Source organism: Oryctolagus cuniculus, chromosome 13 (genome assembly GCF_964237555.1).
Source record: "Oryctolagus cuniculus chromosome 13, mOryCun1.1, whole genome shotgun sequence".
NCBI classification, from domain to species: Eukaryota; Metazoa; Chordata; class Mammalia; order Lagomorpha; family Leporidae; genus Oryctolagus; species Oryctolagus cuniculus.
The window spans coordinates 57,810,973-57,837,504 of record NC_091444.1 but is presented as its reverse complement, the minus strand read 5'-3'; the positions used below and the strand labels follow the sequence as shown (position 1 = coordinate 57,837,504).

The window sequence follows — 26,532 nt, the reverse complement described above, 5'->3', positions numbered from 1 at the left end:
AATGTGGTACACACACATGATGGAGTATTACTCAGCCATGAAAAAGAATGAAATAAGTTTGCAATAAAATGAATGGAACTCAAGATCATTATGCTAAGTGAAATAAACTAGACACAGGAAGACAAATATCACATGCTTTCTCTTACACATGTGGACGTTAATATAGAGTATAAAAATAGAGTGGATATAGATATATAAAGATACATAGATGATTATAAATATATTTTCACTGAATTATACATGAAAATATATCATTCTTTTCTATTAATATCCCTGTTTTCAAGAAAAAATAATACATATGTGAAGGTATATAATACCTGCATATTAAGTGAATATGCTAAAATGTTAAAAATTTAAATCTTAAATTTAAAAAATAAATGTCATATTGTATCATGTAATTATATATAATTACTAAAATATTTTAATAAAAAAGACACTGCTTGGGTAGCCCACATCCCATATTGGGGTGCTTGGTTCTAGTCCTTAAGTCTTCCACTTCTAATTCAGCTTCGTGATAATGCGTACCCTGGGAAGCATCACATGATGGCCCAAGTACTTGGTCCCTTCCACCCACATGGGACACCCAGATTGAGCTCTGGGCTCCTGGCTTCACCCTAGCCCAACTGGTTTTGTCCTGGCCAAGGCTTAGCTGTTGGGGCCATATGAGAGTGAACCACGGGATGAAAGACCTCACTTTGTCTCTCTCTGTATGTCTTTCTACCTTTCAAATTTCTGTAAATGAAAATAAATTTAATTTAAAAAATTTATTTAAGGTACACAAGTTTCATGTATATTATATATACAGATTTAGGAACATAGTGATGCTTCCCATTCTACCTCCCCTCCCACTCACAATCCAACCCTTCTTCCTCCTCCTTCTCCCATTCCCACTCTTAATTTTTACTAAGATTTATTTTCAGTTTACTTGATGATCATAAGATTAACCCTACACTGAGAGTTCAACAAATACTATGAGGAAAAAACACTGTTCCTCAATAGAAGAGACTATGACTGTAACAGTCTTTGAATCTCAAAATGTCCATTTCACTCCAATACATTACATTTTAGGTACTCTATTAGTTACCCCAGATCAGAAAAAACATGATATCTGTATTTTTTGGACTTATTTCACTAAGCCTAATGGTTTCCAGTTGCTTCCATTTTGTTGCAAAAGACAGGATTTCATTCTTTTTTATGGCTCAGTATTATTTTGTAGTGCATATATACCATAATTTCTTTATCCAGTCATCAACTGATAGACATCTGGATTGATTCCATATCTTAGCTATTTTGAATTGAGTTGCATTGAACATAGGAGTACAGATTACTTTTTCATGTGTTGATTTCTTTTGGTTTGGGTAAATTCCCACAATTTGGATCATATTGTAGATCTATAAAAAATTTTAAAACATCAAATTTTAAGGAAGATTAATCTATGACAAATTATAATCTGAAATGTACATATCTTTAGACTATCATGTCTGTGTGCTATTACAAAGTCTTGTAGCCTAGTATTTTGTCACAGGCCATGAGATACTAGAATACAAGATTCCTGCAACCTCTAGGGCACAGTGGCTGCTGAGCACGTAGGAAGTGTTGTATGAACCTATGGAGGGTTGAAATTCACAGTGATTGAATTTCAGGGGCTACATTTTACAGAGAATGGATTCTCTTCAAAATTATTTTAGTATCATCTTGCTCTGATAAGTTAAGGAATATATATATCTAAGCATCTCCCTCTGAATGTGTCATTTCTTCATAATATATCCTGCCTATTTCCACCCCCTCTACACTAAGTTTTGTTGAAATGTACAGTTGCCTACATTTGATCAGTCACTTGGTAAAATAAATGCCCCCACCCCTTAACTCATAAAGTAATCTTTGTCATCAAGAGGCAACATTTATGTGCTGGTGATGCTCTTCACCAATCTTTTGTTCTTTCTGCAGATTAAATGTCACCTCATTGGAAAATCTTCTCCTCCCTCCATCTTATCTAAACTAGGACACCCCATTTTACAAACCTTCTAATCAACTCTGCACCTTATTTCTTTTGCTGAACCTCAATGTGTCCTTTAAAAATGATTGATTGATTGATTTGAAAGCAAGGTGACAGAGAGTGAGGGAAAGAGATAGATCTTCCATCCACTGGTTTACTCCCCCAATACCCACAACTGCCAGGGCTTTGCTGTTTTTTTCTGCTAGAATGCAAACTTTCATTCATCTGGTTCATCCCAAAAGCTCACACAGAGCTTGGCATCTCTATACTGTTTGTTTATGAAACAGAGCTCACCTAGATAATCCACATGGTCCTCACTCCAATGACAAGAGTCGTTAGACCTGCAGAGGAGAGTGAAGAGGTGGAAGGAGGGAATGTGGCCGTGGAGACAGACATTGGATTGATGTGATCACAAAGTCCAAGAATGCCTAGAAGCACTAGAAGCTGTAAAAGGCAAGGAATGGAAACTCTTCCAGAGGCTCTGGTGGAAGCTGGCCCCATTGGTTCCTTGACTTAAGATCTCTGGCCACCAGAACTGTGAGAGACCAAGTTTCCATTGTTCACCCACCATGTTTGTGGTCATTTGTTATGGTAGCCTCACGAACTCAATGCACCACACTTTGAAAACTGCAGTACCCACTTCTTAGTGTACTTGGCAAAGCTGTTTTTTTTTTTTAACTTATTTGGTCCATTTCTCTTCTGTAAAGTGATGGTAAAGGGTAAGAAAAAAAGTTCATAGGAGGCACATTGAAATTTCTTTTTTTTTTTTTTAGTTAACTCTAATTTTACTTTGCCTACCTGTGTGTGCAGATTAAACCCAGCAGTTGTATGATATTTACTAGAATGTTTTAAATGTTATGCTACCTAAAAATCATGTCTTAAAGTTTTTTAAATATCCCTAAAAGCCTTAGGATGCTGAGTTCATTAGAAAGTTGCACAGTGCATGATTGTCATGAGGCTGGGAGAAAACAAGCTTTTTGTGTGTAGTCCCCACTAGCAGATGTCTTCCAGATCTAAGATGAGAATCATGCTACAGTTTTGACTTCTTCTTACTGTCAAAGTCCTTACAGCTGAATTGCCTGTTTGGAATCTGATAAGAATTGGAGTTGAGGAGGCAACCAGGAGGAATGCCTGAAGAGAATTTTTAGAGATCCCTGAAGCAGTGTTAACAGGCAGGTGCCTTCCAAGCTACTATTATATGCAAGCAGGTAAGATGGACGACACATGGAAGGAATTCATCTAGAACAATGACTCCCAGATGTTATGATGCATGAGAATCACCTGGGAGGCTTGTTAAACTATGGATCACAAGGTCCACCCCCAGAATTTTGGATATAGGGAGGTCTAGAATGGGGTCAAAAATTTTTCATGCCTAAAGAGTAAACACCAATTGATGCTGCTTGATGATGGAGCTTCAGACACTGCATTTGGAGAACCACTGGTGTAGGAAACTTATATGAGTCCAGTATATAGTGACCTAACTCAACTGATTGGCTTGTTGACAATATTTTTGGATCATTCTTGTATGCTGAGAACAATAACACTGTATGTTTGTGCTAATGCTCTTGGTATATTTTCAGCCACAGATAACTATATTTGGTGACAACTTTGGTACCAAACAATGACTCCGTGATGCATACTGGAGCAACATATTGTGTTTTAATCAAACAGAGGGTGCACCTGCTTGGGTGCTTCCCATATACAGTGACTAAGCCATTAATCCTCACTAAACCAGACACTTGCAGCAGCTTTCCCCTTTAAGTCCCTGTAGGGAATCTTTATCTCTCTATCAGACCATCCTAATAGAGTGAAAGGTGACCCTTAGCTAAATAGGTAACTGATCCAACTGCACTGCACTGAAATTTTTCCTACGTGGTTCTCCTTGTGTGATCTGTCAAATGGAGTCTCTCTAACACCTCACTCACTTATTGAAAGGAATGCTAAAGAAAATCCCCAAGAACTACTTCTAAATGACCCCACAGCTGTTTCTAAATCATCAACAAAGTTCTGTTAAAATATTTAGTACCACAAAAGATGCTCCCCTAATTTCTTCTATTTTTTCAAGCCAGTGAAAGTCACATGGCATTGATATTTTTGAGAAACCAAGGAAGATGAGAATGATCCCTAATGCTAGTTGAGACAGAGGCTAAGCCTTAAATCTGGCTTTGTTTCATACCCAAACCTTGTTGAAATGAGAAAGTATTGTGTTGCAGTTGTAGGCAGAACAAAACGGGATCTTAAACCATGGGTAACCAGCAGAGGAGGCGACCCCAGAAGAAAAAAAGTGGCAAAGACCAAAGATATTACTTTGGGGTATGTGCACTGAGGGTTTCCAGCCCTGATGGATATGTATTCTAATTTAAAATATCACAGGGAAGAAAAAAATAGATGTTCCCATGGAAACATTTTCTCAAGGCCAGCTCTTCTGTCTCATTATCATATCTTATTTAAATATTTCCTGGAATCAGTTTAAACTTAATCCTTCTGCATGTCTTCTATCTTCAGTGATCACGGAGAGCATAACATCTGGTCAGAAGTTTTCTTTAAATAAATTGTATAATTGTAGGCAGGTCCATCAATTTCCATATGTCTGCTTGTGCTTACAATAGTTACAAATCTAATATCATGTGAAATTTCATTAGCATTCATTTCCAGATCTCTAATTAAGAATTTTAAGTTGACTGAACCTAACATTCCTTCAGGAACCTCAGTAGACACCTGCCTACAGCTGGATATGGTACCATTTGTCACAATGTATGCTAATTGCATTCCAGCCAGCCTGGTTCCAATGAGGATTACTGAGCTTTATATAACCTACATTGTGCCAGTTACAGGGAGCACAACCTCCCATAAATATTCCTTTGATACTGGGATATTTTTCAAAGTGACCTCTTCTTTGTTACTCTTTATTTTACTCAGAGAAACTAACACACACACACACACACACACACACACAGGCACGCACAGCCCCACGTGTGATGGTGGTATTTACTTGCCATAATCTGTCCCTTTGTTGCCTTAACCAATTGCTTGTGTGACTTACAGTTCATTGATGTTCCCCATGTTTATGGATACCAGCTTGCCAGCAAAGGGATGTCATTCTTCCCCTTTTTCTTATTTCCCCCATTTTTGAATGTGATGATTTCACAGCATGCAGTGGGAAATTAAGGGTTTTCCAACAATTTTAAAAGAAAATTAAACCTCTAAAAACCTAATTTGTTGCAGTACCTTACACCTGGCCAAGATGAATTTTCTTCCTCAAAGCATCAACATTTCCACCATTCAATTTTTGTCTGTTTGTTGCACTCTAAGTGTGTGAATACACATACCTTTAATTTCTTAGTTATATACATAATTTTTAAAACTTTTGAGTATCTCAACTGTACATAGATCATCTAGATTTTTATTGGATAGCTATTGTAGCCAAAACTTTAAATTCCCTCACAAGAACCCCTGGGGGATAGACAAGCAATGGCATTTTATTTCTATAATTTTGTAATTATTTTGTTAAAGGAAAGGACAGAGAAATTATATAAGCATCATTCTCCACAAAATCTTTATCTGTAACTGATTGAAATATGTTGAAATGTAAATGTTTTATACTTTTCTCTCTCTTTTTTTGTTTCTCTCTTCTGTTAGCCTATCTTTGATAGCCCATTTTTAAGGTTGAATGGGGGTACTTGAGGGAGTGGTGTTGATGATTATTGTGGCTTTTTTCTCTGGAGACAAATTCATGCTGATGCTAACACTCAAATGTCAGTAAGAATGGCAATGAAAAATAGACTAGATAAGGTGGAGTTATGTGGAGCATTCCCAGTTCTAACACACTCATTAATAACTTCATGAAAAAGCCAAGTACTATGTTCATCCATTTCTCTGCACAACTAAATTTATCAATAGCACCCCACACCCTGATTTGCTGATTTAATGGGGCCGAAGGAAGGAATGCAGTTGCCTCCTCCATCATGTAAAGCTGCTCAGAAGACTCAGTTGACCTCCATATTCAGCTCATCCAAGTCTTATGTATACTCTTCAACCAAGCTAAGCCAAGGAAGTGTAGAGAACAAGGAAGTGCTTTGTCCTCTCCATAGCTGGCAAGTGGCAGTCATTTTATCAGTGATTCAAGGGAAATGTTGTTTAGCCAGTGAGTCCTGGGCTACCACATCTAGACTAGGCTGAGTCTCTGTGGACATGACCCCCAGCACAAACTTAACCCTCAATGAGAGTCTCACCAAAGGGCATTAAGCACAATAATGGTGCTAAGGCTGTGAAAGACAATGCTTGCCTCAAGGAGTATAAATTTAAATCCAAGAAGGGCTTTGCCTTTTTTTTAAAAGATTTATTTTATTTATTTGAAAGACAGAGTTACAGAGAGAGGTAGAGACAGAGAGAGGTCTTCAATCCACTGGTTCATTCCCCAGATGGCCCAAAGGGCCAGAGATGTGCCGATCCGAAGCCAGGAGACAGGAGCTTCTTCCGGGTCTCCCACGTGGGTGCAGGGGCCCAAGAATTTGGGCCATCTCTGCTGCTTTCCCAGGCCATAGCAGAGAGCTGCATAGGAAGAGGAGCAGCCGGGTGTAGAACTGATGCCCATATGGAATACCAGTGCTTCAGGCCAGGGCTTTAGCCCGTGGTGCCACAGCACTAGCCCCTGGGGTTTGTTTCCTGGTTCATCTGTCACAAAGAGGAATCAAATCTCTATTGATTCTAAACCTGGAAATGTATGAACATAACAGTAATCACATGGTCCATGTCAACAGCTAGGGGACCCCACTGGAGTTTAGGTTAAACAAATGGAGAGGGTGTTTTGGTAAATAGTTTTTGAGTGTGACCCACAGACCATCCATGTCTATTTAACTATGCTATTTAACTACTTCAGCCTTGCTTGGGCAAGTTTCTTCTTAACTACTCTGGGCTTCGGTTTCCTCCCACATAAGATACTGAGAATATTGTCTGCCTTCCAGGATTATTGTAAGGATGTAATTAAATGAATATCTGTGCCATATACTGAGTGTTGTATAATAGACACTTGATACATAGTGGGCATTGCCAGTGATTTTAATGTTGGTTTTGCTGTGGATCATAGATGTTGTGTCCCCTGACATACAGTAATTCACCAATATGCATAGCACTGTGTGTGGTACAGTGTGATCCAATATGCTAATATCCTATAAAATATAAAATCTTGGGCTGGCATCACAAAGAATAAAATCATTTGGTAATAGCTGAAAGTATTTCTTTAGAGAAGCTAAGCGACCCCTGTTGCAGTATACTAATTCCATAAAGTATTTGATGCATATTATCATCAATAAAATATACTATTTACTACAGTTAGAGGCTTCATCTGCTTAGATAGATTAGGTGTTCTAGGAGACAGACCCCTTAGTTCTTTTTTTTTTTTTTTTTTTTGACAGGCAGAGTGGACAGTGAGAGAGACAGAGAGAAAGGTCTTCCTTTTGCCGTTGGTTCACCCTCCAATGGCCACCGCAGCTGGCACACCATGCTGATCCGATGGCAGGAGCCAGGTGCTTCTCCTGGTCTCCCATGTGGTGCAGGGCCCAAGCACTTGGGCCATCCTCCACTGCCTTCCCTGGCCACAGCAGAGAGCTGGCCTGGAAGAGGGGCAACTGGGACAGAATCCGGCACCCCGACCGGAACTAGAACCCGGTGTGCCGGCGCCGCAAGGCAGAGGATTAGCCTAGTGAGCCGCGGCGCCGGCCACCCCTTAGTTCTTAACACACATGTTCATTGGCTGGATCTAGGAACCCAGGTAACACACAGTTAATTAAAAGCATAAAGGTTTTTATTTTACCTCTACTTGGGGATCTTCACAAGACAGAGTAGTCCCCAAAAATGATCAAAGAATGGTGCTTTAATAGTTTCTAGACAATGCACAGTAAGCCTCTGAAGGAACAACAGACAAATGGATCTCTGTGCCTGGGCAGTAAATTCTAGGAATGTCACTACAAGATAGATGGGGCATGCAGAAGCTTGTGGAAGATAAAGGTTACTTCAGTGAACTTATTCATTCAGCTTCCTTACAGATCCCAGTTGCCACTCTCTGGTAATAAGTGCTCTTTTCCTACCTTGGTGTGGGGAAGACACCTTTCCCCCCAAAAAAGCCTGATGGCTCTCTGCATCATAGGAAAAGAAAAGCCAAATGGCCCTCTCTGAAGTTCCAGTTCCTTAGGTGAGTCCAGCCAGAAATGATCAGCGTACCACTTGGGCACATTAGGAGATGGTACATCCTTCACTCCTTCAGCGAGCGCTGGCAGTGTATAGCCAAGTATGTCAGGTCCCAGATCATCCACTTGCTGCATGTGCCCATTTTTACCCTCAGGGAACCCAAAGGCAGGTGGGGAGACATGATACATGCAAACTGCCCAGAGCAACAGACCTTCTATCCTGAACTCCCTGGACACAGCCAAGCAGCAAGTGCTGTATTTCCCAGGAAGGTGCACTTGAAAGAAGACTTCTCAGGATAATCCCAGCACCAAACCTCAACATTCAAGCTAGAGTTATTTTTTTGTTTGTTTTTGTTCATAAGCCTCAATATGATTTCTTCATTTCTCTCCATTTGTCATTTGTATTTATTAATTTCACACATTTGGTGTTTAAATTTTTCAATCACATTCTTCTTATGTTTTCAAATAAGGATTCACACTGTGTGTTTGACTGGTTCAACTTTATTACTTTGCCTCTTTGTTTTTAATCCCATGGAGCCAGAATTAATAGTGATATGAGCTTTAGTTTCCATTTAGTTTCCGGAAATTTGAAACAAGAGATCATTGTTTCCTGAGATTGAATTATATAGACTGTGCCAAAATAAACATTTTAATATTATTTTATTTTGATTCTCACAGTTTCTGAAACTCATTGTTTCATTTTCACAGGTAATATTTTGAATAAAATAATCATCTTTTTTACTTGTAAATTCAAAGAATTTATATTTTACATTTTATTCAAAATCAGAAAATGCCATAGGAGTTTAGTGTTTTCAGAATTTCTTAAGCTCCTATCTCTTTTGTACTTCTTTTTTTTTTCTCTCTCTCTCTTTTGTACTTCATCAGACTCCTTTCTTACTATTCACTTAATTGTTCTATGCAGTTTTGTGGTGTAGGCCAGACTTGATGACTGTATCCTTTAAACACTGGTAAACTGAGTCATCAGCATTGTAGTAGAGGTGGTGGAAGAAAAGGAGTCTGGGAAGTATTTTATTTTTCAAAGAATCTTAGAGATTTGTATTGGCCCCATTTATGCTGAGCTCTGCAACCATCACTTAAAAGACCTATCAGCAAATGCAGTGTCTCAATGTGCTTTCCTGCCCTGGAAATTCTGAGCCACGGGCATGATGGGCCAACTTCTGAATCTGGACAGTCCCTCTCCGTGTTTTCAGTTCCTTGTACAGCATACATGACACATAGGTACATTTGTACTGAATGGAAAAGATGTCTATGATGTGATGTTAAGTTGAAAACAAAAAGCAAGCTACAGAACATAATACATGTCGAAAGGTTAGGGGCAAAATTTTGCATCAAATCTTAACCCTGCTCCTTAGGAGCTGTGTGATACTGGACCTGTCATTAAACCCCTCTGTGCTTCCGTTTTCTCATGTTGATTAAATCAACTGATGCTTAACCAACAGGATTGTCAGGAAGATTAAATGACTTATTAAGTGTACACAGAGAACAGTGCTTGGCACATCATGGATGCTTAAAACACACACATCTATAATTTTGCGGAGGAACAAATTTTGGAAGAACATCACAATTCATCTAACAAATATTTACTTAGTAAGTCAGCTGTTACCAGTGGTTACCTCTAGGGCATGGGAATGAGAGAATCAAGTAGGAGGACTGAGTTTCTGCTTTATAAACTTAGGTGTTGCTTAAAAATTCATTGTTCATGACAGACTTGCTTACTAGGACAGAAGTAAGGAATAGATTAAGGAGCCAACCTGCCTGTGTTGTAGTCCTGTATCTGCATTTGCAGTTAGCCCAGTGAATTCAGTCAAGTGTTTTAACCACTTGGTGCATCAGTTTTTTCATGCTATAAGTGGAAATCATAATAATCTCCACCTCCTGTGGTTATTATAAGGATTAAATGATCCAGTACATGCACATCACTTGGAGGAGGGCCTGGCTCCTGGAAAGACAGATGTTATCAGTAGGAATAGTAGAGGGAGTGGTGGGGTTCAAATCTCTGGTGCCCTGAGGTCATCATTTAGAATCATAAAAACTGAGAAAGCATGTCTCTGAAAGGACACTAGAACTCCAATTAAAATGTTGGTGTCTTGTTTTCATTCCATAGTTTCCTGTTCTTCCCACAGGAATTTTTAATCTCAACCATGCAGGAGATTCCTTATGATTAACCTATTCAGTTTTTCCTATAACTGGTGATATTTTTTGCTTTCTGTGCTATCTTCTTCTTCTCCTCCTCCATTTCTCCCTTCTTCTTCAGTATAATTCATTTTGGTTTTAAGAGCATTTTGCCCTCAAATGGTTGAGAGAAATCACAATGACTGGGTCTTCTTCTTGCCTGATTTGCTTCGCTAAGAAAAATGGAATATTATTAATAAAACTGTGTGCATCAAATATCAATCTACTCAACATTTTATCTGCTGAGGAGCTACTTTACTTTAATCAAGTAGGGAATGTAAGAGGGATTTGGAGACTCAAAACAGAAAAAAAAAATGCCTTTGATACTATTCTCTCTCTCTTTTTTTTTTTTTTTTTTTTTTTTTGACAGGCAGAGTGGACAGTGAGAGAGACAGAGAGAAAGGTCTTCCTTTGCCGCTGGTTCACCCTCCAATGGCCGCCGCTGCAGCCGGTGCACCGCGCTGATCCGATGGCAGGAGCCAGGAGCCAGGTGCTTTTCCTGGTCTCCCAGGGGGTGCAGGGCCCAAGCACCTGGGCCATCCTCCACTGCACTCCCTGGCCACAGCAGAGGGCTGGCCTGGAAGAGGGGCAACCAGGACAGAATCCGGTGCCCTTACCGGGACTAGAACCCGGTGTGCCGGTGCCGCTAGGCGGAGGATTAGCCTAGTGAGCCGCGGTGCCGGCCGATACTATTCTCAAAATATTTACCAGCTAAGAGCAAAATAAAATTACGAACACAGTCATCAAAAGGTTCATGGACAATTTGTATTATGAAATAATATGCATGGATTTAAATTTTTTTGCACTAGAATAAGTTTTTTTTAATTTCATGTTTCCATGGAGTTTTTGAAGTACCCTTGTATACACAAGAAGTGATGCAGCTGACCCTGCATTCGTTACCAAGGGTTCCAAATTCATGGATTCATGCAACAAATTATACGGGGAAGAAATGCCATCCCTGGGCAGGCTTTGGCTTAGCAATTAAGAGACTGGTTAGGATGCCCACATCCCATAAAAGAGTGCCTGGGTTTGAATCTGTGCTCTGCTCCTGATTCTAGCTTCCTGCTAATGCAGACCTTGTGAGGCAACCATGATGGCTCAACTAATTAACTTCCTGCTTCCCCACGCTAGAGACCTTGTTTAATTTCTAGCTCCTAGCTTCCTCCTTGGCCCAGCCCTGGCTGTCTCTGGTATTTGGGGAGTGAACTAGCAGATAGGATCTTTCTTTCTCCCTACATCTCAAATAAATAAATAAGTTTTTCAAATTGCATCTGTGCTGAACATCTACAGCCTTTTTTTTTTCTTCTGGTTGTTCCCTAAACAATGCAGTGCAACAGCTATTTACATAGCACTTACTTTATATTAAATATTTTAAGTCATTTAAAGATAATTTAAAGCATATGAGAGGACATGCATAGATTATATGCAAATATCCTGTCATTTTATATAAAGGACTTGGAGCTGAGGAGTTACAGATACAAGGCAACAGGAACAACAGGGAAGAAAATGCTAATGAGAAGGAAGGACATTTGAGGACTTTCTGGGAAAGGGGTGGCAAATTCTCAGAATTGAGGAGCTGCCTTCTTTTCTTTTTATGGTCTCCTCCACTGGCTAGCATGATGATTGTCAGTTGTCATGGCACCAGTGGGAATGATTTTTTTAGCATGGAAATGAGATTACAGTGAGACTTCAGGTTCACTTGAAGTCATGTTAACAGCCATATTTGATCTCACCACTGTCAACCAGTTGGCCTGGGGAGGAACTTCCACCCTTAAGCCACCCCATTCTCAAAGGGATGTGATGTTGGGGGTGCGAATAAAAACTCAGGCATTGCCCAAGGTAGCAGTGTCCCAGGAGCCTTGGCCATGGGCCTGTGCAGGGAGCAGAGAGCAGACACTCATTTATTTATACAGCATCTACTGAAAATTGTATCCAAGGCTTTCCCTATTAGTTCATCAAATCTGCTTAATGACCACTGGGTATTACTAAGTTTGTACTTTTCTGGTATGGACTCTGAGGATTAGAATTCCTTAATAACTAACCACAAATCACACAGCTCAAATGTAGGCTAATACCTTACATGACCTCCAGTGCCTGCAGAATGAGACAGGTGTTAAATGTATGCAATCGAGAGAAAGTTCAACAGCAAAGAGTGATTACATTATTGTGTGATGCCTGGTTTCCTTAGGAAACTCAAGCTGTATTGTGTCCCTTCCCACAGGAATATTTGAAAAGTGGGCTGTTTATTTGAAAACTCACCTCTCTTTCTCTGCAGTCCAAAGGCTGAAGCAGTCCCTGACATCCACCTGGGTGAATGGGGATGTTCCTCTGTCCTGGCCTCCTGTCCTTCCTGTACTGAGAAAAAAAAAAGTGGATTCCACTGAACTCTTGCTTTTCTTGGATCAGTTCCTTCTGAATGCCACTGTATGTGAGGCAGCTTTGAGAAAGCCAAATTTGGCTTCTCAGCCTTCCTTACAGTTGCCTCTGGAGCCCCCAGCTTGTGGCTCCCAAACCCTTAGAGTTGCCGCTCATCAAAGACAGCCTTGGTTCTTTTCAACCCTACCATTCTACACTTTTGCCTTCATGAACCCTTCTGTTCAGGGATTGCCTATCCACAGTGGGACTGTGTTAATTTCCATAGGACTGAGAAGGCAAGGGCTTTGCATCTGCTATTGGAAAGGAATTGTGCTAGATCTTAGAAGCTGCTGAGTAGAAGATGGAACTTTTCCCTCAAGCATCTCATGGTATCTTGGGATAGACAGTTGAAATGCTCTTTTCACTAACAGGAATATGATACTATGCACTAGCACTTCTGGAGAGTGACCTTCCTATAGGTCTTCCCTGAGTCTGGAATGCTACACTCCCTCCTCCTACTGAGTAATTTGGAGTCTTTGATCTCCAGACTCACAGAAATACCCTTTTCTTTTCCTCCTTCCTACTGGGTCAAACAAAGCTAATATCCACACTGCTTCAATTGCAATTAATGTTGTTGAGTCGCTGGTGTCACCAACAAGTGGTTCCTTGAGTTTAAGAACCATATCCCCCCCCCCCCATCTCAGGTCTGCAGTAAGCACTCAAGGAGATCTACCACCTCCAATAAGGCTTGGAGTCAAACACATGAGCATGAGATTCATTTTGAGGGGGAGGATGGAGAGTATGGTTTCCCGAGAAGTTAAATGAAAGCTAATTCTTGAAAAGGCTTAGAGTCTACTCTGGTCGTATGTACCAGGACACTTCCCAGATTTTCCTGGCACACAGAATGCTAAAATGTTTTTCAGGATTTCTGTTTCTCTTTACACAAGGTTGCTCGACCTCAGCACTATTGACATCTTGGCATGGACAGTTGTTGTGGGGGAGGTCTCTTGTGCATTTCAGGATGTTTATCAGAATCCCTAGCATTTACCCACTAAGTGCCAAGAGCACAGTGTCTTCAAATTGGGAAAGAGAAAAATGCTCCAGACATTGCCAAATGTCTCCTGGGGCCAGATTCACCTTGGAGTATGAACCACTGCTTTGTACTCAACAAATGTTATTTCTGGTTAGGCCTGACAAAGAATACAAAAAAGAATGTATAGGAATGAAACAGACATGTTGTGATATGATTGTTATTTTTAGCCCTTGTTTATAATCCTGTGGAACAATGGTCTTCTTACTTTTTACTTGTTGGATATTTTGGTAAATGGTGCACTGAAGCTTGTGATTATAGAGTGAATTGAAATTATGTCTTTGAAAAAATTAAAGAAAAAGAAAGGAAGGAAAGAGGGAGGGAGATAAGAAGGGAGGGAAGTATGGTTGTTTCCTTAAAACTATACCTATGAAATATGTGAAATCTGTTCTCTTTATATTAATAAAATTTTTTAAAAGAAAAATATTCTATAAAATCTACCAATTATAAAAAACTATTAAATTGGTCTTAGAATTTTTAGGAAAATACTATAGGCAAGCCAGGCTATATCGAGTGCTTTATAGAAATTCTATCTAATCCTCAAATATTATAATCCCCAATGTATAGGTGAGAAGCAAGATCAGAGTGCGAGACAATTTTCTCTCATACAGATTCTGATGTGCTGAAGTTGGTTCCACGGTATAATGCATCCTTCCCACATGGCTTCTGCTTCACTTGCAGGCATGTACATGTATGAACTTGGGCATGCAAACAGGTTCATTTTTGAAAGGAAATAAGATATGTGGGAACATGTTTAGATAGAAAAATAAATACTCTGACAAATAGGAGCTGTAAAAATATCATAAGGATTCTAACTTGATTACAAACAGATAAATATTAAGACAGAAGAAGTTGCTTCACTGACTGTCCTTTCAGTACATAAACTGACACTGTAAAAATTGGGTCCAAATGACTGCATTTTTACAGTTAGCCAAAATGTTACCTGAAAAGCATTCTTCCTTATCCTCCACCACTAAAACACAGTATGCAAGATAAATAACATTAAATACATCTTTAGAATGCTGAGAAAAATCAGTAAATCTTGGATCATAAAGGTTTGGAGAAGAAGGGACTCCAACTACAAGTTTTCCCTCCTTTTCAGAAAACACTGACTTCATGGACACTGAGCTGGCTCCTTTCTTAGGGAAGGGGTCGCTGTGATGCTGACAAAGAATTGTTCATATTCCTTCTTTACTTGATGCCACCTCCAGAAATTCTAATAACAAGTGGTTTTAGCTTAGACAGTGCTAATGCAGATCATCAATGGTCTAATTTAGAGTTCTCTATTTAGAATGTTGTGTTATTTGCAGGCATAAGCAGTAACGATACAAGTCCTTTTCCCAAGCATCCTGCTTTTTTGTTATCAAATCAAATAAATACCCGTGAAAGGCAGCAGCACCAGGGAGACAGCGTGGTACATCAACTTTTTAAAAACAAGCTTTCTCCTTTCTAAATGGGATTTATTCCGGTTCTGGCATTGAGAACTGTTTTTTTTCCCCCCACAGGACCAATTGCACCATATTAGGTAACATCTTTCCCCCTTGCGGCTTGAAATGGACACCAAGAGCTAAACTCACAAGTTAGATTCCCTTTAAAGACACGTTTGATTGCAAAGCTTTGTTGACCCTGTTTGATTTCCTCCATGGACTGCATGACTGAACTAAGCTCAAGTTCCTGGTCACCGGGCATGGGGAACAGGAGGCTGCTTTGGCTCTGGCTGGCAGAGATGTTTTTCTCTGAATCTGCTTTGCCATCTACTGGCCAGAGGTGGCATTTTCATTCATCAGACCAGGAAAGCTTTGGGAAAAGTCATTTTAGCTGTTGAATGCTAATAATGAATTATGACAGAAAACAGAGACACTGTTAGCAATGAGGGAAAAGAGGAACTCAAAGTCAGCCCTGGGAAATGGTGTATGCTTGATTCCAAGAAGAGGAGCTGCACGAATAATTGGTCTTAGGAAAAAAATGATACATTTGAAGAAAGACATTTAGTGACTTCCATTTCTAGTAAATTTTTAGTTGTTGTTGTTAATTTTACTTGAAAAGTAGAGAGATCGAGAAACAGACCAAACTGCCATCACTGGTTCACTCCCCAAATACCTGCAACAGCCATGGTTGGGCCAGGACCAAGGCCAGGAGCTAGGAACTTAATCCAGGTCACCCCTGTGGATGGCAGGAATCCGACCACTGGAGCTATACCCACTGTCTCACAGGGTTCTTATTAGCAGGAAACTGGAGTCTGCAACTAGGGTGGGGAACCAAAGCCAGGTACTCTGATATGGGATGCATGTGTCTTAACCTCCATGATAAATGCTTACTCCATGTCCTAAGTGTGTTTAGGTATTCTTTTTTGAAGTCCTGTGTGACATGTTTATTCTTAGGTCATCCTTCGAACAGTAGGAATTCTTTCGGTGAGAGGGTTTGGGCAGAGTGGGACAGGGACCTGGGAAAAGGTTATTAAAAAGTGCTTCAGGTACCTGAATGGAGGTGACAGTGGGAGAGATCCTGTTTCCTGGCCACACAGCAACACTCCCTCCCTCAATGAAGCTGGGTCCAAGAGTGGGTGAATAGAGTGGGGAGCAGCAGGAACTTTGCTGGCTATGAAGAGAAGAGACAGAGTACTCTGAAGAGGCACAGCAGGAAATGAGAACCCCTCCAAGGAGTGAAGCAAAGAGTGGTTCCCTTGAGCAGTGAGCAGAGAAAACCCATGCTCTGTAGAACTAGGTCTTATTATATAAGAGCACTTATATTGAACATTTACATATAAAGTGTGTATAACAACAATTTGCACCAAAAAACCCTCTTCTTCAACAGTTGAGACGAGCTGTTCAAAGTCATGGCATCTTGAAGTCATTGCATCTTGAAGTTCACTTCACTTCTTTTTTTTTTTTTTAGAAACATAATTAACTTTAAAGAAGCACCTAAGAATGATGCATCTTTTGGGAGCATTTAGACTTAATTATAATACAATTCTTTGAGGACAAAGTCCTGCATGGGAAGTTGGTGCACAGTGACTCTTGTTAATTTAACAATTAACATGGTTATGTATGATGTCAGTGATCTCTTGATATGAGCTGCCTAGTATATGGGAGCCTTTTAAATCCACAAGCTCCATCAGTATTTAGACAAGGCATAAGCAAAGTGGAAGTTTTCTCCTCCCTTGAGAGAAAATACTTTCTTCTTTGATGACCACTTCTTTCCACTGGGGTCTCACCTTCTGAGGCCCTTCATGTAGGACATTTTTTGCCTTGGCATTCCATGCCTGAAATGCTCTCCTGAGCTTTTCAATCAGACCAGAATGCCTTAAGGGCAGATTGCGAGGTCAGAGTGCTACTTAAAGGGTTTTCATTCCATGAGTCTGCTGTGTGGGCTGCTTCCCATATTGGAGCATTCAGATCCTTTTTAATTCTGTCATTATTACCAGACACTTAATCCTATCCGTATGATCACTTTAACACTTAAGATGGTACTTTTACCACCCAACTTTAAGGGGATTTGGAGTCCCATGGCAAGTTTTTAAATTGTACCTTTGGAAGTAAGTCCATAGGAATGTGTGCAGAATTATACAGCTTTACAGTTACAAACTTCATATTCATAATTAAAACTTTAGGAACAAGGTGATTCTTCCCACCATGCTGGCCGTTCCACCCCTCTTCCTCCTCCCTCTCTTAGTTCCACTCTTATTTTTTATTGAGATCTTTTTTTATTGCCTTTATACACATGTTTATGTTAAGAGTTCAATAAATATTATGAAAGAAAAACTGTTCCTCAACAGTCAAGACAAGTCCTGTTCAAGTCATTGCTTCTCAAAGTGTCAATTTCACTGCTATAGATTGCCTTTTAGGTTCTCTATTATTTATCACAGATAAGGGAGACCATATTGTATTTGTCCCTTTGGGACTGGGCTTTGTTTTTTTTTTTTTTTTCACTATGTATATTGTTTTCTAGATTTGTCCATTTTGTTGCTAGATTTCATGTTTTTTACCACTGAGTAGTATTCCATGATGTACATATCCCATAATTTCTTTCTCCAGTCTTCAGTCGATAGGCATTTCAGTTGATTCCGTGTCTTAGCTATGGTGAAATGAGCTGCAGGAAACGTGGTGGTGCAGATCACTCTTTCATATGCTGATTTTCATTTTCCTTGGGTAAATTCCAGGAGTGGGTTTGGTTGTATCATATGTTAGGTATATATTCAGGTTTTTGAGGTATCTCCATACTGTTCCATATGGCTTTACCAATTTATAGTCCCAAGAACAATGGATTACGGTACAATTTACATCACATCCTAGCCAAAATTTGTTGTTTGTCAATTTTTGCATGAAAGCCATTCTAACAGGGCTTAGGAGAAAGCTCACTGTGATTTTGATTTTCATTTCCCTCATGGCTAGCAATCCTGAGCGTTTTTTCATGTGTCTATTGGCCATTATATTTCCTCTTTTGAAAAATGTCTGTTTCAGTCCTTTGCCTGTTTCTTAACTGGGTTATTTGTTTTGTTGTTGAGCTTCTTGATCTCTTTCTATATTATGGTTATTAATCCTGTTTTTAAAAGAATTATTTATATATTTGAAAAGCAGAGTTACACAGAGAGGAAGAGGCAGAGAGAGAAAGGACTTCCATCCTCTGGTTCACTCCCCAAGTGGCTGCAATAGCCAGAGCTGTGCTGATTCAAAGCCAGAAGCAAGGAGTTTCTTCCAGGTCTCCCACACAGGTGCAGGGGCCCAAGGACTTGGACCATCTTCTACTGCTTTCCCAGGCCATAATAGCTGGATTGGAAGTGGAGCAACCAGGACTCGAAATCATATGGTTTTTGTTCTTCAGCTTGTTAATGTGATGTATGTTAATGTGATGTATCACACTGACTGATTTATGAATGTTGAATCAACCCTGCATACCAGGGATAAATCCCACTTGTTCTGGGAGATTGATCTTTCTGATGTAATGCTGGATTCAATTGGCTCAAATTTTGTTGAGGATTTTTGCTTCTATGTTCATTAGGGAAATTGGTCTGTAATACTCTTTCTCTGTTGCATCTTTTCTGGGTTTAGGAATTCAGTCCCAGTACAGAAGCCTCTCACAGTCACAAGCACCCCAGTCTCCTGTCAGTTCTCCCAGTCAGACTCAGGAGTCTTAACTCAGCTGATTGCTAGGCGTGGACATGAGCTGGTACAGCTGTTACATATGTCCAAAATGGTGCCTACTCTCTATTGGCTTGTTACAGGATGCTGTTGCAGGCTGATTGGGAATTTTGAAACATGCCCCCATTTTTTCTCCCTCTAGTTTGACAGGTACACTATCCCCATTAGAGCTCCAAGCTGGATTCCCTCTTACTCTTTCTGCAGCTTTATCACTAGTGGCTTGGGCTTGGGCTTGCTGCAGTCTGGTCTTATCTCACTCTTCAAGTTGGTGCAGATGCTCTCAGCTGCTGGGGTCCTGAGTTGTGCATGTCTATGTCCTCCACATAGGTCCACTGTGTCCCTCTAATTTGTGTGGAGTTTTCTCTGCCATTTTTCCCTAACTCTTCTCTGAAACTGCCCTCTCTCCACTTTTTTTAAACTGCCTTCTCCTAGACTAAAGCAGTAAGCTTCCTCCCTACTCCACCATCTTAATCCCTCTATAACATTTTCAATTCATTGTATTCAGGGAGCATGACAAGGAATTTTATTATCATATACATTAAAGCTGCATGTTGAGGTCCCAGACTGCACAGCAAATCACAACACATTTAGCAGCTTATAACAGGGTTTCCTGTTCAGAGCCTTGTGGAGGTAGAGTCCAGGGGTCAGCCTGCCTGAGTTCTCCTTAGGGACTGAGAAGAAGCCACTTCAAGTGCCTTCAGGAAACTGTGCAGCTTCTGCCTTTGGGCTTCAGAAAGGAAAGGCACAGAGTACAGATATCCACCGAGCCTTGCATTTCAGTATTGTCAGACTCCTTTTATTTCTCCAAATCTCTCCCTCTTTTACAGCAGCACTAGGGTAGAGGGCAAGATTCCATACTCTCTTTTGCACCTCACTGATGATCTATGTTCTTTTAACTATCTTCTCCACCTCCCTCCGATTATGGAAATGTTTTTTTTTCTCTAATTGTAATGGTATAGATCAAGCTAAAATCTTTATCACCTTCAATATTAATCATCTTCCACCTAGAAAATATCACTGCTAATATATTGATTTGCATGTGTCTTTTGATTCTTTTTTGATAGTTTAAAATCCATAAATGCATGTATATAAGCAGATAAGAAACATCTTATTTTAGATTTTAGTAGAAACAATAGACACTATTGTGTTGTCTTACTGTTACCTAAATTAAAGCATGTTGTATTCAACAACCTCACAATTTAATCAGCAATGTATTTTTAGAACTAAGCTAACACATATACATCAGTTGATTACTTCTGTCTGCCACATAGTATTATCAAATTTTTATTCCATTCCCCAAGCTGACGGCCTTTGAAATTTTTGTCATAACAACAGATGCTTCATTGAACATCCATGTGTACATCTCCCTGAGCACGTGCATGTGCAATGATTTCTAGAGGGACATACCCACAAGTTAAATCATTGGTTCATGGTGCACATGAATTTTTAGTGTTACTTGATATTTCGAAGTCACATTTTTGGAGTATGTGTAGCAGTTTATTTAGCCTGGTGTTTCTTACTTGCCTGGTGTTTGGGCCAGGACAGCATTCCTTTATGATCAAACCTGCATTTCTTTGGAAGACTTTATCTTGAAAGCCTCTGTCTCTACCAGAGTATTTATCTTACATATAAAAATTGTACATATTAATGGGGTACCAAATGATGTTTCAGTACATGTATACATTGTATGATGGCCAATCAGGATAAATATATTGATCTCTTCAAATATTTAACATTTGTTTGTGGTGACACCACCATCAAAGTCCTATTATATACTTACTTAGATTTTTTTTAAACAGAGAAATACTCAGTATATTAACATTATCTGTAGTCACCCCACTGTGTACTAAGACCCTAGAATTTCTTACTGCTATTCTTAGCTGTAATCTTTTTAAAATGTATTTTTTAAATTAATTTATTTATTTTGAAAGAATTACAGAGAGAGAGAGAGAGAGAGAGAGAGAGAGAGAGAGAGAGAGAGAAAGAGATCTTACATTCACTGAGTCACTCCTCAGATAGCCAGAACAGCCAGTGCTGGGCCAGGCCAGAGCCAGGAACCAGGAGATTCATCTGGGTCTCCCACATGGGTTCATGGTCCCAAGTACTCTGGCAACCCCTCTGATGCTTTTCCCAGGCCATTAGCAGAGAGCTGGATCAGAAGTGGAGCAGCTGGGGCATGAACTTGTGCCCAACTGGAATGCCAGCACACAGGCAGCTACTTTCCCCACTAAGCTACAATGCTGACCCCTTCAAGTATATTTTCAAAAGAAAAACTGAGCATCTCCTGGTTTTTCTCCCTGTGCTTCTGCAGTAACAACCCAATTTTGAGGACATAGCTAGTTGTCACAAGGAGAAGGGAGGCAGCATGTCCACAAATATTTTGAATGTCAGCCCAACACACTGTAAGGTTTTCCTCCTTCTCCATCACCCACAGAAGAGAAATTCTAGCTTTATAGTTGAAGAAATATGGCGTGAGGGTGGTTAGACACTTCGCCAGCTTATGCACTTCCTGAGGCAAGTAGATCTGAAACCTGAATCAGCCAAATTCCAAGGACCATGGTTCTTCAACTGCGTTTTGCTACTTTAAATGGAAAAATTATTAATGAGAACAACAGCATCATACGTAGTAATGGATTTTGTGTAACTATATCTCCTTCTCTCATAGCATCAATGAGCACCTACAATGTCTAGACAATTCTCTTTTCACAGATGTAGGTCATAATCAATGGTAGTGATGTGCTTTGCTCATAATTTCTCCTTCCCATTCAAAAGGTTTTTGTTTTCCTCATTATCATGTTCATCTACCAGTTTGTTTTTTTTTCTTGTTGAAAGTTTTATTTATTTATTTATTTTTATTTGTTTCAAATAAAGCAACAGACAGATAGATAAGCATCTCCCATCTGCTGCTTCACTTCCCAAATCCCTGTAATAGCCAGGGCTGCACTAGGCCAAAGCCAGGAGCCCTAAGAGCATCTCCTTCTTTCACATGGGTGGTAGGAACTCAAGAACTTGAGGTGTCACCCGCTGCTTTCCAGGGCACACAAGAGCATGAAGCCAGAATTGGGAGCATAACCAGGACTCAAATCCAGGCATGTTGATATGGGACTTGGGTGTCCTAAGCAACACATTAACCCCCACACCCCACACCTGCTCCTACTTCTTTCTTTTTGCTTTTGGGTATGAGACTATTAGAAGGAAACCCAAGAGCAGAAATCAGGACTTCTTAACTATTGTCCCTTTGGTGTTGTGTCCTGTGGCTAAGTAAGTGACAACACATTCGCTGTTAATGATTCTTTTATAACTTTACAGGTTTTGCTAAACTAATAATCCATATCTGTTGTATGCAGATAGAGACTAGAAAATTTTTAAATAATAAAATACTCATTTGTGAGACTTTCAAGATGTTAGATATTAAATTAATGTCAACCTACAATAAAAACGGTAGACCTGGTAGATATACCAAAGAGTACAGGTAATCAAAAATTGCCTGTCTGACAGTTTATGATTCAAAGATTTTCTGAAGATTATTCTGATTTGACTATTATACAATGTATCCATGTATTAGAACATTGTACTTTCCCCCTTATTATGTTTGTTATGTGTCAATTAAAAATAAAATTTAAAAAAGAAGACTCTAGAATCCAAGCATGATAGATCAGGTTTAATGAACCCAATAAAGAGAGCTAGACTCACTTGTAGGTGTGTTTTGTCAATTCTAGCTTATTTTCCATATTCCAACAAAGCTTAATTAGACTGGAATACTATACTTTTTGTGCTGTACAGACTCACAAGATGAAATTAATGAGCCATACTTAGACTTATGTCCAAAATTCTTATTTATATTCTTTTATTTAAAATATGTATTTTATTATTTCTTTCAAAGGCAGAGTTAAAGAGAGAGAGACACACACAGAGAGAGATCTTGGATCTTCTGTTTCCCTTTCCAAATGGCCGCAATGGCTGGGGCTGGACCAGGCTGAAACTAGGAGCCTGGCACTATATCTGGGTCTCCCACGTGGCTGGCAGGGGCCCAAACATTTGGGCCATCTTCCACTGCTTTCTCTGGCACATTAGAAGGGAACTGGATTGGAAGTGGAGCATCTGGGACTTGAAGCAGCACTCATATGAGATGCCAGTGTTGTAGGCAGCCGCTTAAGCCACTGCACCACAATGCTGTTCCCTTATTTCTATTCTTTCACAACATTGATCAATGATTAAGTTCACTTGCTAGTGAATTTGTACAACAATTTGATTATCCATAGGGAGAAATGATATTGCTGGGATAACTTTGTGCATTCTAAAATATTTTGTTCATGTCCCATCCCTCTCCTGGGGTTTGGAGTCCATAGATGGCAGAGACTGTAACTTATGGAATCCCACAGCACCAATCATAATCATATAAAGCTGCTAGTGGTTCAGTGAGCATGTATTAATTTTGGCAGTGACAGATTACATTAATCAGGACCCTGTCTGTTGCAGATGAGAGAAACAAATTTCAGGTTTCTGCCTAGGCAACAAAGGAGATGTGTTGGCTCACATAACTCACAAAGTCAAGAAGGCAATGTTGCCACAAAAATGGCTAAATCCAAATTTCAAATGATATCATCATGATTGTCCCTATTTTCCACCTTTCCTCCCATCTCTCTTCTTCCTCCATGTCTTTCCTCTAAAACTTGCTTCTTAGGTTTTCCCTGTGATTATACATAGGATGATCAGTACCTTGCAATCCAAAAGATAAGAGAATTTTGTTCTCTCTCTCCAATATTCTTTTCCATTCCCCAAGGTGACTTGCCTTGCTTGAACTACTTCAATTCCATTACTGTAGCAGAGGAGTCAGAATCATGTGATTGGTGCTCCCCCAAAACAGTCTGGATCTTGGACTATTTGCAAAAGAATATCTGAAGGAAAGGCTAGCAACAAACATCCACTAATGAGAACTTGGCAAAAATAAAAATGAAAGAGGACAGATACATTGTCAACAAAAATATGCACTGGGATTATTGGGCATTGTATTTATCAGCATGGCATAAGGCATGAAAACAAAGTAAAAGGATATCTTCAGTTCTCATGAAATATGAAGTTTCTTGGGACACCCGGAGCGTGTTCTGGGTTCAAGTTCCAGCTTGCTTCCCAATTTAAGCTTCCTGCTAATGCATATTCTGGGAAGCAAAAGATGATGTCTCAGGTACTTGGATCCCTGTCACCCATGTGGAAGACCTGGATCAAGTTTTCAGCTCCCAGCTTTGGCTTGATCCAGTCCTGCTGTTGTACATATTTATGAGAATGAACTAATAGATGAGATTTTTTTCTCTCTCTCTCTCTCACTCTCTCACTCTCTCCCCCTCTCTCTGCTTTTCAAATAAGTTAAAAACTTTTAAAAAATAAAAAAAAAAATTACCATGGACCTTGTGCCAACAAACAAGAAATGCATTAAGAAGACAAAAGTGGCATTTATCTGAGCCATATAGGAAGAAGGACATTCAAGAGGCATCCTTACCTCTGCAGTAAAACAGTCGTTACAGTGTTGTTAACCTCAGATACAGAGCAGTGACCTAAACTGTCAGATTAAAGACATATCTATTGTCATCTGTCTATATAGCTGCAGGTGTGACTGGGAAGTTGACCAGACAAATATCTCACAAGTATTGGAAACCTGGATCCGGATGGAGGGAAAGCCAGCAGAAAGATCTTCTGTATACGTGTCTCAGAAGAAATCAAAATTATAACAGAGTGTTGCAAGCAGCATAGAGCACATCCCAAACAGATACCTGCTAAGTGAAAGGGGACTAAATATAGGATGAGTTGGAATCATCTAATAAAACACAAGGAAGTAAACTAAAGAAGAGAAATCCATCAATTCCCTCTAATTGGAAATGACTGCAAAGTAAAGATTACATCCAGGGGAAAATACTATTCTTCTATGTAGTACACTGTTTTGTAGGATATTTGAGTGGTTTCAAATTTTTAATTATTTCAAAGAGTACTGAAGTGAATAGATGTATGTGTGAGTATGTAAGTGTGTGTAAAGTCCTACAGTATTGGTATTATGCATATATATACTACACACAGAAGAATCAAATGCCTCCTTGGACCTTAGATTTTGGCATTTTTTTGGGGGGATGCTGCCAAATTGCCTTTCAAATAGTTGACCAATTTACACTGTCCCTCCATGACCAAGAAAGTATTTTTCAAAAAATGTCATCAACACTAGATTTTAAATTCATTTGTGTTTTTGCCAATATTTAGGTGATGAAGAGTATCCCATGAATTTTAAATACAAATCAATTCCATTTCAAGGGCTAGCTGTGCAGAACAACTGGAATGTTTCTGTGGGGAGGCAGTGTAATGCTGCAGTGAGACATGCAGACAGATTTTCTGGGTGTGACTCTGCCTACCCTGTCCTACCCTTGTTAGATCAAGTTATTGGACAAATCACTTAATTCTTTATGTCTTTATTTCCTGTAAACCATTTTTATTTGAAGGATTAAATAAAATAATGTGCATAATATATTTATACATGGTATTCCACATAGTAAATGCCCAATAAATATCATCTTCTGATATTTTTGTAGTAAATGTCATTCTCGGCATCCTGGAAGCCAAAACAGAGTGTGTTCATTGTTCAATAAAAAGGGTAATAAGATGAAAACAGTAAATACTTACTATATATCAGTCTGTCTCCTAAGGACTACACACACACACACATATTTTAATGAGAAAAAAAGCTTCTCAGCTTACAGATTCTAGGAGGAACTAAGCGACAATTCAACTCATTATGCAGAAAGTTATAATTCCCTTTTTTGATGAAAAAACTGGGACTTGGAGAGATTAAATATAGCTAAGACCCTACCTCCAATAAGTGATCAAACTGATATCTGAACTTGCTACACCAAGAAGCCTTTCCAAATGAGCCTTTGTGGACCTGACCACACTGCTTTGACAGATGCCCTGATAGTTAACTTAAAGCCACATTTAGAACTCCTGAAGTGTGCATATTTTTATTTATACGAGCTTATAGCTAAAGATTTTTAAAACTCATATCATCAACACAACAGAAAGTTTGCTGTGATAACCAAACTTTGAATTCACAAACTGACGCTCACTGGCAAATGAGTACTGAATCTAGTCTACAGCAATTGGCGAAATGAGAATTCCTGGCCTGATGTTGTCCCAGAAGTACATCCCTGGAGTTTCTAAGAGGATAGTACATGTCCCAACAAAGGCCAGTGGCAGAAACATAGGGGTCTTACTGATGATGGCTTTAATTGTAACAGACCTTATTTTATATATATATAAATATATATATATATATATATATATATATAAAAAATGTAGTAACAAATGTTTAGGAGCACTAATGGCTATTTTGTACTACATATACTTAAGTAAGTATTTGGGTGCATATGTTCATGTATGTGTGATGTGCTAAAATACTGTTTCATTATTAGAGTTAAAACATCTAAGTACTAAAAATAATTCAAAACTGTTCTGGTCCATTCAAAACATTCTGGTAAAAGCTCTGCTACACATTATCAAGTGTAGATAGCTGTGCTATAGACAATTGTGTTACCATTC

General features: G+C 39.3%; 1 protein-coding gene across 7 annotated transcripts in view; it reads left to right on the top strand.

The window, feature by feature from the left end:
• Window positions 1-26,532, top strand: part of CHRM3 (cholinergic receptor muscarinic 3) — a 613,309-nt gene that overhangs the window by 482,700 nt on the left and 104,077 nt on the right. The window lies entirely within an intron of this gene.